Source organism: Schistocerca piceifrons, chromosome 7, assembly GCF_021461385.2.
Source record: "Schistocerca piceifrons isolate TAMUIC-IGC-003096 chromosome 7, iqSchPice1.1, whole genome shotgun sequence".
Classification (NCBI taxonomy): Eukaryota; Metazoa; Arthropoda; class Insecta; order Orthoptera; family Acrididae; genus Schistocerca; species Schistocerca piceifrons.
This window is the reverse complement of record NC_060144.1, coordinates 24,334,180-24,348,476: the sequence shown is the minus strand read 5'-3', so window position 1 is coordinate 24,348,476 and position 14,297 is coordinate 24,334,180. Positions and strand designations below refer to the sequence as shown.

Below are 14,297 nucleotides of genomic sequence, written 5' to 3'. Positions count from 1 at the left end.
ATATGTCACAAAATCGGCTACATCCTTTTCCATTTTAGGTAAACGTGCCACTTACTGCTGATGAGATCTCCCACCTTGAAAATAAAATGTATTGTCTTTCTTACACCAACTTCTAAAGAAGAGCTTCGCTTGCTTGTTTCATTAGTTCCCAGAGAACATAAGATTACTCGAGAAATTCGCGAAATACGATTCTTATGAACATTATTTCTACGAAGATACTTGTTGCAACCGCAGTAACAAGCAAAGTCTAAATATAGTCTTTCTCAGGCAGTACGACGGAAATAGTCTGTAAATACTAGGTGAGTTAAGGTGTAAGCTAAATGCTGGGCGTGGCAGAGAGGGGTCATAAAGGAACACAGACCAAACTGTCCGGCAGCTACGCGTGATAAGAAAAGAAACAGACTCCTTAACGAGACAAAAGCAGCTCTGTGTAGGGACTCGTGACAAGTAGGCAATTAAAAATTACAACGGAGAACTTCTGTTTAGAGAGAGAAGTCTGGGATCGGAGAGAGAGAGAGAGAGAGAGAGAGAGAGAGAGAGAGAGAGAGAGAGAGAGAGAGAGCCCTTGGTGGGGGCCGCACTACGTCATGAGGAGCCAATGAAGGGCCCAGGACGCAGTGCGTGACCGTATTGCGAGAGGCACCTGTGTCCCTCCACCCAGCCTCTGGTAACGTTTAAGTATTGTTGTTGTTGTTGTTCTTCAAACAAGGGTAAGTTGTTTTCGACGCTACGTCATGCCAAGTGCTGGCGGGGTCAGAGGGGCAGAGCTAACAAAACTTGGAAGATAGCCGCTCCGGCGTCTCCCGATGTTAGGTTCCGGGTAGCGACAGTAGTCAGCGTGACAGCAGCAGCCGACTTGGGCTGAGGAACGGGCTGTAGGCAGGCAGCCGGAGATAGTCGCTGGAGAGCGTTAGGGCGTAGCGGCGGGACTCTGACGTATGGCGCTAGCAAGTACTGCAGAGCTTCTAGTAGGCAGTCGGAACGGTGGAGTCAGTCACCGTCTCTGTATTAGACTTGGCCTTCCTGTGAATGCAGTCACCACTCAGTTAGGGTGAGCTGTAATTCTTCGGAATAAACTGCAACTTGTTAAAGTTAACAAGACTTTAATTTCACCCGCTCCTAGCCTTGTACCTTCACACCGGGGATTTCCACATCTTAGCCAGATCAAAAAGTCTCCCTCTCACTAAGGTGAACCCGCTAAATCCCTTTCACGAACCGTGTCGCTCAATCCCTTGCAATACCCACGGACGCGACACACTGTCGATTGTTCACTTTAGTGGTCTGAAGAGTAAAAATACTCATGTGTTCCTTATTTCAAAATAGGTACTGTCAGGCACATAACGATACATTCACAGAACACGAAGAACAATCAGAACCGCTCGAAAATATTCCAGTTCGTTACAGAAACGTCTAGATATTCTGGATAATTGTAGATAGGTCCAAAAATTTTGAAACAGTAATCTTTTGGAGCACTGCAACGTATCCGAATGTTTAAATAATGCTACATTATATTCTAGGACACTAATTTACAGAGTACATTAGATCATTTGGAATATTCGTTAATATTCTGAATAAACCTAGAACGCTCTGGACTTACACGAATTATCTTAAATTTTTTTCCTTCCCGAAATATGTACTGCCACAGAAGAGATGCAAGATGTCACAGTAATCACCACATGATAACCACAACTCGAAATATTCCTACTCCTTCAATCACTATGGCTACGACAGTAAAATTAATTTAGTATACAATGGGGCAACCTAGGGTAGCGCCAGACACAAATACAGCAGCTACCACCACACAACCCCCCACCCTCCCCCCCCCCCCCCCTCAAGGGGCGCACCACTCTTTTGCAGGTTCGTGCTTGGCTACCACGAGGCCTCAGCCTTTGCAGCATTTTTTTCCATTCCGTGCTGCATATAAATCCTTGCTATTCTTTTTTTCCCCCTCCCTTGGGGAACATGTCTGGGATGTTACTCGGAATGTTCTGCATTCTGTCGCTGACGAAAAGGGAGCGAAAAACAAATGTGAGATTTCTTACCTTTCTTCGTTTCCCTTCTCTCATTCCTCCGTTTCGGCGTTTCAAGTTCCTCTTTTTCTTCCTCGCTGTGCACTCCCGAAGGCCGGCCTATGCGTCTCACGCGTAACAGGTGACTGGGTAACGAGAAATTCCCAGCCCCAGGTCGAAAGGTAGGGTTCTCACGTACCCCGTGGTACAGGCCAGGCCAGGCCCAGGGACGGGTGATTGCCTGAGCTGCAACTGCAAATTGCCGGTTGGTCCCTCTGTCAGATGTTCGGGCGGTGACCTGAGGTGTGAACAATCATCTAAGGCGGATGCGCCCCCTTTTGAAGGGGCCCACAGTTGGAAGGAGTGTGCCATCGGAGATGCTGGCAACCATGGTGGATTTTCTCGCGATTATGCAATGATCTTCCCAGTCAACGTCTACGAAACGTAAACGTAATTAGGGTAATGATTCCCAGACCCTTCCCGCTGCATCAATATTTCTCATGGGCTCGCATACTGAAGATGGTCAGTTCTTCGCCACGGTAAACCCGTTTATTATTCAGAAAGGTGTTCATGCAATTGCCGGCCCTGTGAAATCGAGCTCTCGTTTATGAAATGGTACTTTGTTTTAATTTGCAACAGGCTCCTCGACGGTCTAACCGAGGACGAAATACAATCGTACCTCTCTGATCAGGGTCTCATGGCCGTTCATCATGTAATGACCACCTGCACTAATTTTGTTCACCTTTAATCTTTGGCGAGAGCACCACTCCATCAAAGCAGGCTATGAAATAATCACAGTCCGGCCATACATTCCGAACCCGATGCGATGCTACCAGTGTCATCGTTTCAACCACACCAGAACATCTTGACAGGCAGCTAAATGTGAGATCTGTCGTAGGGATGTGCATGAGGGCGATTGTCCACTCCTTCTTCCCGCTGTATCAATTGCAATGGCGGCCAAAAAGTGCCTTACCCAGTCGCTCGCGATTTACTGGCTAGTCGCAAAGCCTGCTTTCTCCTGTCTGGTACCTATAGTTCTGTTCTTGTTACCCCCTTGCTCCATGAAGGACATGGCCACGCAGGTATGTGACCTCCAGTTCCGCTCTGAGGTTGTGAAATAGCCCAGTGTTATGGTAGCATCGCCATCCTCCCCTCCAGCTGTGGAACAGGCCGTCAAACTCTAGCCTCAAGGGGTGAAGCCACCAGGTACACAACCAGTAGGCAGGAAAGGTCAGTAGTACCACTCTCGGGAAGATTCGATGCGTCCCTCCAGCCAAACAACACCCGAGTCTTCCTCTAACTGGAAAGGCTCGAAGTAGTCCACCAAGCGGGCAAATGTTGTTCTCCTTCACCAGCCGCTGAGGTGACACCCCTGCATCTCCTGATAACGAATCCCCTCCAATGGAACGTACGCGGCCTCCGGTCCCACGAAGATCAACAGCTGCGTTTAGCTTCGCAACGTCCCCTTGCCTCTGCTCTCAGGAAAAGAATTTGCGCCCTCATGACCGCTTTGAGCTTCCACATTTCTTACCGATTCGTTTTGACTTTCCCCCTGAGGTCGGCATTGCATCTTATGGGTGCATCATGCTGGTCATACAAGATGACCTTCACAGTTAATCCATCTCCCTGACTATGCATCTTCAAGCTGCTAAATTCGCCTTTTCCTTCCCCACCTGACTTTACCTCTCTGTACCTTTTTTGTTCCTCTGTGATTTGCTGTCCCCAGGGCAAACTTCTTTAGTCTTATTGGGCAGCTACCTCCCCGCTAGTCTGTGACTTTAATGCTCATCATCCTCTTCGGGGTTCTTCCAGAATCTGTCTGAGAGGCTGACCTTCTTAACCAACTTATCCTCTTCTGCCTTAACACTAGAGCACCCACTTTCCTTTCCGGCTCGTCGCACATCTCATTTCGACCTACCCTTTTGCACTGCCCAGGTGGCCCATCGTCTTGAGTGTTCCGTTCTTTGACACCTACTCGCGTGACCATTTCCTGCGTGCTTTCCATTAGCTGACTGCTACCTCATCCATGTGCGCGCCCAAATGGCGGCTTACTAAGGCTGACTGGCAGCTTCACTCCTCCCTGGCGATCTTCGAAGAACAGGATTTCCCCAGTTGTGATGATGAGGTGGAATCTCACTTAAACTATCCTTACTGCTGCAGAACGTTCCATTCCTCGCACTTCTTCACGACGTCGTGTCCCACTCCTTTGATGGACTGAGGCATGCCGTGACGCAATTCACGCACGAAAACGTGCTCTCAGAGTTTTTAAGCGCCATTCTACGATGGCAAACTGCATTCATTATAAACATATGCGCGCAATGCGTTGTTACCTTCTTCGGTATAGCAAGAGATAGCTGGATTTCATTCACTGGTTATTGTAACAGTTCCACCCCTTTCTCTGTTGTGTGGACCAACCTCAGTCCGGAAATTGGGGATTGCTACTGTCAGACAGCTCTCTGGGACCAAGATCCAGACGGCGACCCAAGGTGTTGGAGATAGCAATAGGGTCCACAAGGACTTCATCTTCCGGAAGTTTTGAGCTCTTGTCACTATCATCGTGCCTTCCTCCATCGGAAACGAGCAGAGGCGGCTTGGGCGATGCGCCTCTCTTCCCAAAACCGTGAGTGCTACAATGCTGCCTTCAGTGCGGGAGCTTAGATCATGCTGTTAGTTCATCCCAATCGTCTGCCCCCAGGCCCAGACGCCGTCAACGTTCAGATGTTGCACCACCTTTCTCTTAGGGGCAAGCACTTTCTGCTTAACACATGCAACCGCATCTGGGATGAGGGCACATTTCACAGACGCTGGCGTGAAGCCACCGTCATTCCAGTACCTAAGCCTGGTAAAGACAAAAACCTTCCTTCCAGCTATCGCCAAATTCCTCTTATCAGCTGCGTTTGCAAAGTGATGGAACGTGCGATTCATTCCTAGCTAGTATGGTGGCTCGAGTCTCACAGTTTAGTAATACACAGTGCGGATTTCGAGAGCGGTGTTCTGCAGTTGGCCATTTCGTTACTTTGTCCACCCTGTCATGAATGGTTTTCTGTGAAACAAGATTGGTTTGGAGAAGGCCTAAGACACCTGCTGGAGACCTGAAATCCTCCATACTCTTCACATATGGACTTCTGTGGCTGCCTGCACTGTATCCTTCAGGCATTTTTAAAAGATAGTTAAAAGATAGTTTTTAAGGTGCGTGTGGGTTCTACTTTGTCGGACACCTTCATCCAGGAAAACAGTGTACCTCAAGTTTCCGCCCTGAGCGTCGTCCTCTGCTATCGCTATTAACTGTATAATGGCCTGTCTCCAGCCGGACATCCCTGGCTCCATTTTTTATTGACGATTTTGCCATCTATTGCAGTTCTCCACGGACGTGTCTCACTGAGCGTCGTCTACAGCGAAGTCTTGATCGTCTTTATTCCTGGAGCATCAATAATGGCTTTCGTTTTTCCACTGACAGAACCGCCTGTATGAATTTTTGGTGGCCACCATCTCTACATCTTCGGCCAGTTGCCCTTCCGTTCCCTGAAACTACGAAATTCCTGGGTCTCATGAATGAGATTTTCACTCTGCAGCGGAGTGTGCGCTGATATGAAACTTCCTGGCAGATTAAAACTGTGTGCCCGACCGAGACTCGAACTCAGGACCTCTGCCTTTCGCGGGCAAGTGCTCAGATGGTAGAGCACTTGCCCGCGAAAGGCAAAGGTCCCGAGTTCGAGTCTCGGTCGGGCATACAGTTTTAATCTGCCAGGAAGTTTCATATCCTGGGTCTCATGCTCGATGAGAAACTACCTTGGACCTCCCATGTGTCTTACGACAATGAGAAACCGCGATCTGACAGGTATGTGTCCTCAATGGTACTTCCTGGGGTGCTCATCGGTCCATCTCCTCCATTTGTACCAGTTCCTTGTCCTTTCGAAACGGACTTTGTTTATGCATCTTCATGTCCATCCCTCTTACGCGTCTCAATACTATCCACCATCGTGGTATCCGTTTGTCAATGGACGCCTTTCACACTATCCTGGTTGAGTGTCTGTATGATGAAGCTGCTGGACTACCACTGTCCTGCAGCTGTGACTTTCTCCTCAGTAGGTATGCATGCCGTTTGTCTGCCATGCGTGGACACCCATCGTATGCTTCCTTCGTCTATGATTCCTCTGATCGCCAGTATGGGCGCATCCCTCCTCTGTTACCTCCTGGAGTCCGCTTTCTCAACTTGCTACGGCGGCTTAACTTCACGAAGCCAAGGTGGTGAAGGGTTCGCACCCACTGGGGAAGTTGCAGGTCGTGTGAAGCAGCCCATGTTAACTTTGGTGTTCACTCGCTTCCTAAGGACACTACCCCAGCCTCGGTCTATCGCCTTAAGTTTCACGACTTAGCATGGCATTTCAGTATAGTAACTTTGTATACACTAATAACTCTTGGACTGCCAGTAGGGTGGGGTGTGCCTTCGTCATTGGCACCTATGTCTGTCGATACTGGCTTCCACCACACTCCTCAGTATTTCCAGCCGAGCTCTTCGCTTTGTATCAGGCTATGGAGAACATGCGGCGACAGCATTTTCCATTGTGTCGTCTGCTCAGACTCGCCCTGCGCTCTTCAAAGTCTATGTGCGCTGTACACCGCCCATCACTGTTTCCCTGGACCTGTTACACTGTCACTTGCTCATCCATACCTCAGGCCATGAGTTCCTATACTCCCTCCGATGATCTCTGTGTTGCTCTCCGTCAGGAGGTGGTGTCCCTTTGGCATCGCCATTGAGCCTCGCCCAGTGGCTTGGATGACCTCCTCCCGAAATCCCACCGGGAAGAGGTCATTTTAAGTAGGCTGAATATTGGGCACTGCCTTTTTAGCCATCGTCATTTGATAAGTGGCGCCACCCCCACCTTTTTGTACACACTGCGCCCAAGTTTTCACTGTCCGCCACTTCCTGACGGACCGCCCGCTTATTAACCGTCTACGTTCCCGCTTGGGTTTGCCGTGTGAGTTATCATCCGGTTTATCAAATGACGCGCGGGCTGTCGACCGCCTTTTACGTTTTATCCGCCAGAGTAATATGGCGAAGGCCATTTAATTTTTAGTTTTGGGCCTACATTTCTGTATGGTGTCTTCTTAGCCCTTTCTCCACTTGCCTGTTTTCAGCTGTCTTCTATTACTTTGTGTTCTATAAAGACAGTCAAGAACGACTATGCGTCAGTCCCAAGTAGTTTTGACTTCGGCGCCTATGGCCCCAGTTTTTTGCAGCCTAAAGCAAAAGAGAACCAAATAGTTCAGGCCACAATGCACTCAAAATGTCGGACGAGGAACCGTCGCTGAGCAATAACGAATATGAAAATCGGCCAGCTCGGTGGTGCTGACAGCTGCTTTAGTACTGGGGTAAAAGACGACGCGGCTTATAAAGAGGATTCAGATATGGAGATGGACATATGACAGTGCAAACAGAGGTCACCAAAACTGTGAAATAAAAGCTGCTGCATATAATCAGACTAGTGTTTTCTCGGTACGAGAGAGAGCGTGGAGGAGGCCACTATTTGGACGGCATAAGTAAAGCTGGTTCTGTCACAGGCGCAATGGAAGAATATACAGAATTACTTCTTTTATTTCCATAACATATAGGTAGCGTCTTGGCTAGTGGTTGGCCTCGTCTGTCAGTGCTCGCTGAGGAATCGCGTCGTAAGCAGCCTTCACTCCGCTCACGGCAGCTGACACCGCACACTTTATTCCAGCCGGCTGCTGCACTGGCGGTTCCCCGCTTGTGGTGGCCCCCTGGCCCTGCCGCGGCGTCGCGGTACAGCCAGAGAGTAACGCCGACTTTCTAAGTACACTGTTTCCTCGCGCTCAACCCTTACGTCGAACTTCGTACATCGCTGACGATTTCCGTGTAGCCTTGGAGTGTCAGGAACGCTGTTGTCCTCATCCTACTGGAACAGAAAGACCTCCAGATCTTCGGAACAGCGACATGATCAGACTGTGGAGTTGAACTCCGTGAGTGGTGATTATGACGTAACGGCCAGATCTCCTAGTAGCGGCCGTTGTTGCCCGTAATGTGCAGCAAATCTAAAACAGACTTGGCAGACGTTACTCCGATTCACAATGGAGTCCCTGATTACAGCGATCAGGCGGACCCATGGCGTACATGACGTTCACACACAGCTTGGAGGCAAGCAGTAGCTAATACTTACCCGGCGTCACTCGACATGACCGCATAGGACTTGCTATTACGAAGGTATCAGCGGTTCTATGTTATGCTATGCTAGAACTGGTTCGTAAGAGCGTGAATGTGCATCTTTTTTCTTTAAATTCTTACTGTAAGAGGGTTAAGCAGGCTGCTAGCTTGATGTACAGAATACCTAATAATAAATAAATACTTACACAGCTGGGATATTGCCAGTACATTAAGAATATGCAGCTTTTCTTTTATATAGGCCTTAGCGTGATTACTTTTCCGTCGATAAATTGCGATATCGATAATCTTTAAATACATCGAAGGCCGATTACAATTAATAATGAAGATGTATGCGTGCGCGCGAACACACACACACACACACACACACACACACACACACACACACACACACACACACACACACACACAAACTAGCCGCTCCACCAGCAGCATCAGTCGCGTCTAAATCACGCGCCGCCTCCAACCTGATATCCATGACGCGGAACTATGGCCTGCAGACTTCACCGACACTCGATATGTATCTTCTTGCTCGTCCTCCAATGACAGCAAGTCTAGCGAAGTTACGACCTAATGAAAATATGCAATACTGTGATGCTCTAAGGTGGGCCAAAGTTCTTGAAGTCGGGCAGTCTTTTGAAGGGCGTCAAAAGATCCACTCAAAGAAATATGTTGGTTGTATTCGGCAGTGACCCACATTTCTGCTGTCAAGTGTACATAACGTAGCAGTGTTGCAGGTCCTCTAAACACCAAAACCCTGTGGGGTACAGTCCTTTGGTCTCTCATAGTCTCTTGCGGTACCCATAGTGTGTAGTCAAAGGTCGTCATACAAAACATAATAGAAAACATGTTCTTAGCGATGAGACACCCCGTAACACTCATAAACTAACCTTAATTGCTAGAAGTGACATTCCAAAAGTTCTGAGAAAACTGATTATTTTACATATGTCGTACAGTAATCCTTAGTCAAAATTAAATATATGAGACAGTATATGGAGCTACAAAGCTGTACGGCAATTGGAAAAAAGTTTTTCGCTCTCGAAAAGGTTTTCCATACACGTGCTGAACGTCGCTCAACGGCGAGTGTCTCTGCAAACTGGATATTGGACGAACCAGTAAAAAAACCGCGATTAACGGCAACAAGCACTCTACGGAAATCTCAACATTAACAGCGAATCACCAGTAATATAATTGTTCTTATAACACATCAACAGCTACGTGTATACAAATTTGAACTTTAAATGACATTACCAATGTCGTCGTTCTGGAACTGGATTCTAACCCAGCACCTATAGCCATTGCTAACTAAGCTAAGCTTTGTTTGTGCCTTATTGAGACCCGATCACTAGGCATAAAGAGACGTGAAGTATAGACGTTTGCACCAGTATCAGTTATCAATTCAGATCCTGAAAATAAATGACGGAAGTGTTTGTACTGAACTAGGAATCCTGTCATAAGTTACCTTCCTGGAAAGTACCCCCAACAACGTTTAATATGGTGTCATTCACAAGGAACAAGGTATGCTCGTGTTTAAAATTGAAACGCCATCATGTTAAGCTTGACAGGGATGCGAACCCAGCACCTAATCTGATTTTACGTACTTCGTTAACAATCTGAAGTTAAATATCAAATTACAATGAAATGAACACCCTTAGCTGCATACAGGCGTTGACATACGTCAACGGGGACAGATGAAAATGTCTGCCCTGAACGGGGCTCGAACCCGGGATCTCCTGCTTACATGGCAGACGCTCTATCCATCAGAGCCACCGAGGACACGGATTATAGCGCGACTGCAGGGATTTGTCTCGGGTACGCCTCCCGCGAAACCCACATTCTCAACGTATTGCCCCGCACTACATTCGTAGTGCCCCCGCCCATTATACTCATTACTCGCGGCGCGTTGCCGATTCCCGTATATATAAATATCAATTGTTTTCACCAATAGCGAGATTTTGGAACCTTAAATGGCGATAGAATTGTTTTTGCCTGACTGGGATTCGAACCCAGCATCTAGCGCCGTCGTTTTCTAGCCAGGAACAGACGATAAATAACCATTGTTGGTTCACCAGTAGCGAGATGTGCGCATGTTTAGCTAGACATCAGGCGACGAAAAGTTCTGTGCTGAATGGAATTCAAACCCCGCACACGTGGTCATGGAGACACTTTAACTATCAAATTCTTTTCCAATAATAGCTAGGAGTGGCATGTTTGTACTTTCAATGATGTGATGGAAAATACTCTGCTGGCTAGAAGTTGAATCAACAACATATCGTCGTTGGTGATCACAACGTCAAACCCAAATCCGTTTTCGCCAGTAAGATGGAGAGAAATGTTTGAACTTGAAAAGATGTAAGAAAACGTTTGATCTTGTAATGTTGTGATAAAAAGCTCATCATGTGGCAGTGAGTTGAAACGAACACGTTACAGCTGACAACGCACGAAGAGACGGTGAAAATGCAACTATTTTCGAGGAGGCCTACAAGAGTTTGCAATCTTGGGGAACACAGTGAATCCCAGTCTGTCTGAAATGGAGAGGTTGAAAATTGTGTGCTACAGTAAGAGCCTTCTGAACTTACGTAGCCTTTGGTTCATTAAATTAAATAAGTTTCCTAGTTTACGACGGCTTGTTGGTGACAGTCTCTGAGCTTTGACAGACTGAGAAACCCCGGAAGGCAAACGAATGCCGCTCTGCCCCAGTCGGCAGCGAAGGGATGTTATCTTTACTGCGGGTATTGAACTACAGAGCTTACTGGCGTTCTGCACTCGGTGTTACTAGGGGTGCAAGAGAGTTACTTGTGTGTGTGTGTGTGTTAAAAATCTACGCCTGACGTGAGATGTGAGCCTACACGTTTTACTCATCAATACTAGATTAATCCACCAAACCACAGAATCCACTGCGAAGCACATAATTATTAATTGAAGAGTATTCATTTAGATGAGATGCAGATGTCAAGGGACGGGTAACAGGAAGGAGGGAGGGATCTGGGAATCGATATAAGTGCTGAAGTGCAAAATATAAACGTGAAATGCTTGCAAAGTATTGCTTACGTAGGTGTGTGCCACAGTTCGTTTTATCTTGGGACCGAGAGATAAGGAAGGACTATTTGCAGAAAGGAGAATGGGTTATAGGGAAGGGGAGATCAAAGAATACGGTTTCTTAGGTGTTGAGGGGAAAGATAGAGAGCAAAGACAGCAGCAATTAAAAGAGAGAATGTAGCGTCAATGGAAACAGCTAGATTTGTTTATAAAGTTTTGGGGAATGGAATAGAAGGGAACTTGCGGCGATTGTGTCGGAGAGAGAGTGAGTGTGAGAGAGAATAGAGGAGATATTAACAACGAGTAAACATAATATGAAATCGTTTGCGTATTGTGTGGAGGACGCAGGGTGTATTCATGGGTAGAGGGGAAGAGAGGTATTTGAAATAACAAAAACTACTGCGACAGTCCGTCTACGCTGATTAGTTTGTAAGTATCTAGATAGTGTATAAATGAAATCAAAACAGAATATTTAACAAACTGTATATTCAAAAGAAAACAGAAAAGATACAATGTGGATTAGTTTTCCTTTGAGTTGCCATGTGGTCTTCCATTAGCTCCCAATGAGGAAAACTGACGAAAAAGAACACATAACAAAACATTTTAAGGACTAATACTTTATCCAGAATCCTTCATTATTTTGTACTTCTATCATGCGTCTTGGCATAGAATGTATAAGCCATCGGACGTAACAGCCTGAAGAAGCAACTTCTTCCAAGGTTTCCAGGACGCAGTCCCAAAGAGCGTCCACAGTAGTTGGTTGGTTTCGTGGCAATTTTTCCATGGGGTTCATATCAGCCGCCCGTGGCTGCCAGTCCATGACGTTGACGTCAATCGTGGAGAGCCGCTGCTGAACAAATGCAGACTTCTGAATGGGAGAATGGTCCTCTTACAATGTGACGTCCCCTTCTGCGTACAGCATTCGCACTGACGGAAGCATCACATTTTCCAATATGTGGGCATACTGCACGCTGTCTAGAGTTCCTTCTATCCTGTGAAGAATTCCCGCCCCTCTCGCAGAAATCCAACCCCAGCAGGTAACAAATAGCCAGCCACTTCTTCTCGTCGTGTTCACATATTCGCGTCGATGGTGAGTCCCTTGCGGCCTGTAAACGATTCGTGGACCATCGTTACTGGTGGAAAACACCTTCTCATCAGTGAAAACGACGTTGTCCAACGAGGCTCTCAGATGGAACTCCGCAAATGCTAGCCGGTATAAAACGTTGTCTTCGCTGAGCTCTTGTTTCACTGCGGATCGTCGTGCATGAAGTCCAGCGTCCCTCAGCCTTCGGCGAATCGTGTCACTGGAGCCGGGGAAGTTCGTCTCCCGCGCAACTGCTTCGCGTTGAGAAAGGGATTTTCTTTGCTCCTAGACAGCAGGTCCCCGTCTTCCTGCTGTCAGCTCACTCTCTTCCTGCCTGAGCCAGGAGCCCTGATGGTGGTGCCTCTTTCAAGGCAGTTCCTCCACCATCTCGTTGCAGTGGTATGTGGTACGCCATACAGTCTATCAGCTTCTCTGATGGAACATCATCCTTCAATGAGAGCGACTACTATATCTCGAATAGACCTCTCCCAGTAAACCATTACCGCAGACAGCCTGTAGTGTATTTTTTTCCTTTATTGTATTTCAATTCCCTAAGAAGAGGGCGGGCTGGCAGCAGATTATTACGCTGCTCTGCAGCCTCCTGATGTGTATTCCTGCTTGCCGCTCTTATACTTGTGCCAGGAGAAGAGGTAAACATATTTACGTCAAACGGAGCGGCAGAGGCAGAGGCATGCGGCGCAGCAGTGCTCGCTCGTCCCGGGCTGTTGGCCCACCAACGCCACCGCCAGATCGCTCACTTCCGTCTCGCCTCGGCCAGACTGGCTGGCCCGTAGCTCGCGAGCCGCGGCTAGTACAGACCCGGGCCGCAGGGCCACGATCACGCCTTGAAGGATCAAAAGTTACACCTAACCTACCCAAGTCTGTAGTACAAACTAACGCAGCTACAGCTATTATGCTATAACATGTGCAGGCACACCTACAATTGACGATTCATTCAAATATTTGACGAACTATACGTTCAAAAATAAATTCATTTGAAACATAGCTACCACAAAATATTTCACCTAGCTAGCAATAGCATGACGCAGGAAACTGTTCTTTCTTGTAAGCGCTCTGCATTAGATGTAGCCTTAAGAAAACGTGTATTCAACCACGACAACTAAACGGAATGTAAAAAGTAAAGAGGTTTGGCGGCAGCTTCTCCAAATAATAGTATATAGGTAGTATATAATTCAAGTTTCGTGCTCTTGTAACATGTACTCAATGTGTCTGAAACAATACGTGCTGCACGACGGAAATTACATTCTGCTGAGGCACTTCATTTACATCTCAGTGATACACGACTACTAGAGAACATTGCTCTATACGGCAGTAATGGTTCAATTGGCTCTGATCACTACGCGACTTAACTTCTGAGGTCATCAGTCGCCTAGAACTTAGAACTACTTAAACCTAACCAACCTAAGAACATCACACACATCCATGCCCGAGGCAGGATTCGAACCTGCGACCGTAGCGGTCGCTCGGTTCCAGACTGTAGTGCCTAGAACCGCTAGACCACCGCGGCCGTCGTACGGCAGTAATCCACTTGTAAATTAACACCATGATATCGCAAATATTAGGCAACACGTTACTAGGGATGAGAAATGCCTTAAGGTTTGCAACTAAACATGCTACTCCTAGCTAATACTGAATAAAAATTTGATTATTAACGTGTCTTCATAACCATGTGTGTGGCGTTCGACTCTATCAGCATAGACATTTGCGTCGCCTTACTTCTAGTTAAACGTGCGCACATTTCGCTAATGGTGGACCAACATTGTACATTTCTCGTCTGTCCCTGGTTAGACAATGTCGGCGGTAGGCGCCGGGTTCGAATCCCGGTCAAGCAATACAACTTCAGTCGTCATTTAAGGTTCCAACCGCACTACTGTTGACAAACTGTGATTTCTACATTCTGATTTTACGTATTTATTCAACAATCCGATTAGGTGATGGGTTCGCATTCTTGTCAACCAGCATC

The 14,297-nt window shown here is 47.2% G+C and overlaps 1 protein-coding gene across 1 annotated transcript in view; it reads right to left on the bottom strand.

Annotated features, from left to right (window-relative positions):
- Positions 1 to 14,297, bottom strand: part of LOC124805400 (uncharacterized PE-PGRS family protein PE_PGRS54-like) — a 58,186-nt gene that overhangs the window by 10,960 nt on the left and 32,929 nt on the right. The gene's annotated exons all lie outside the window — the stretch shown is intronic.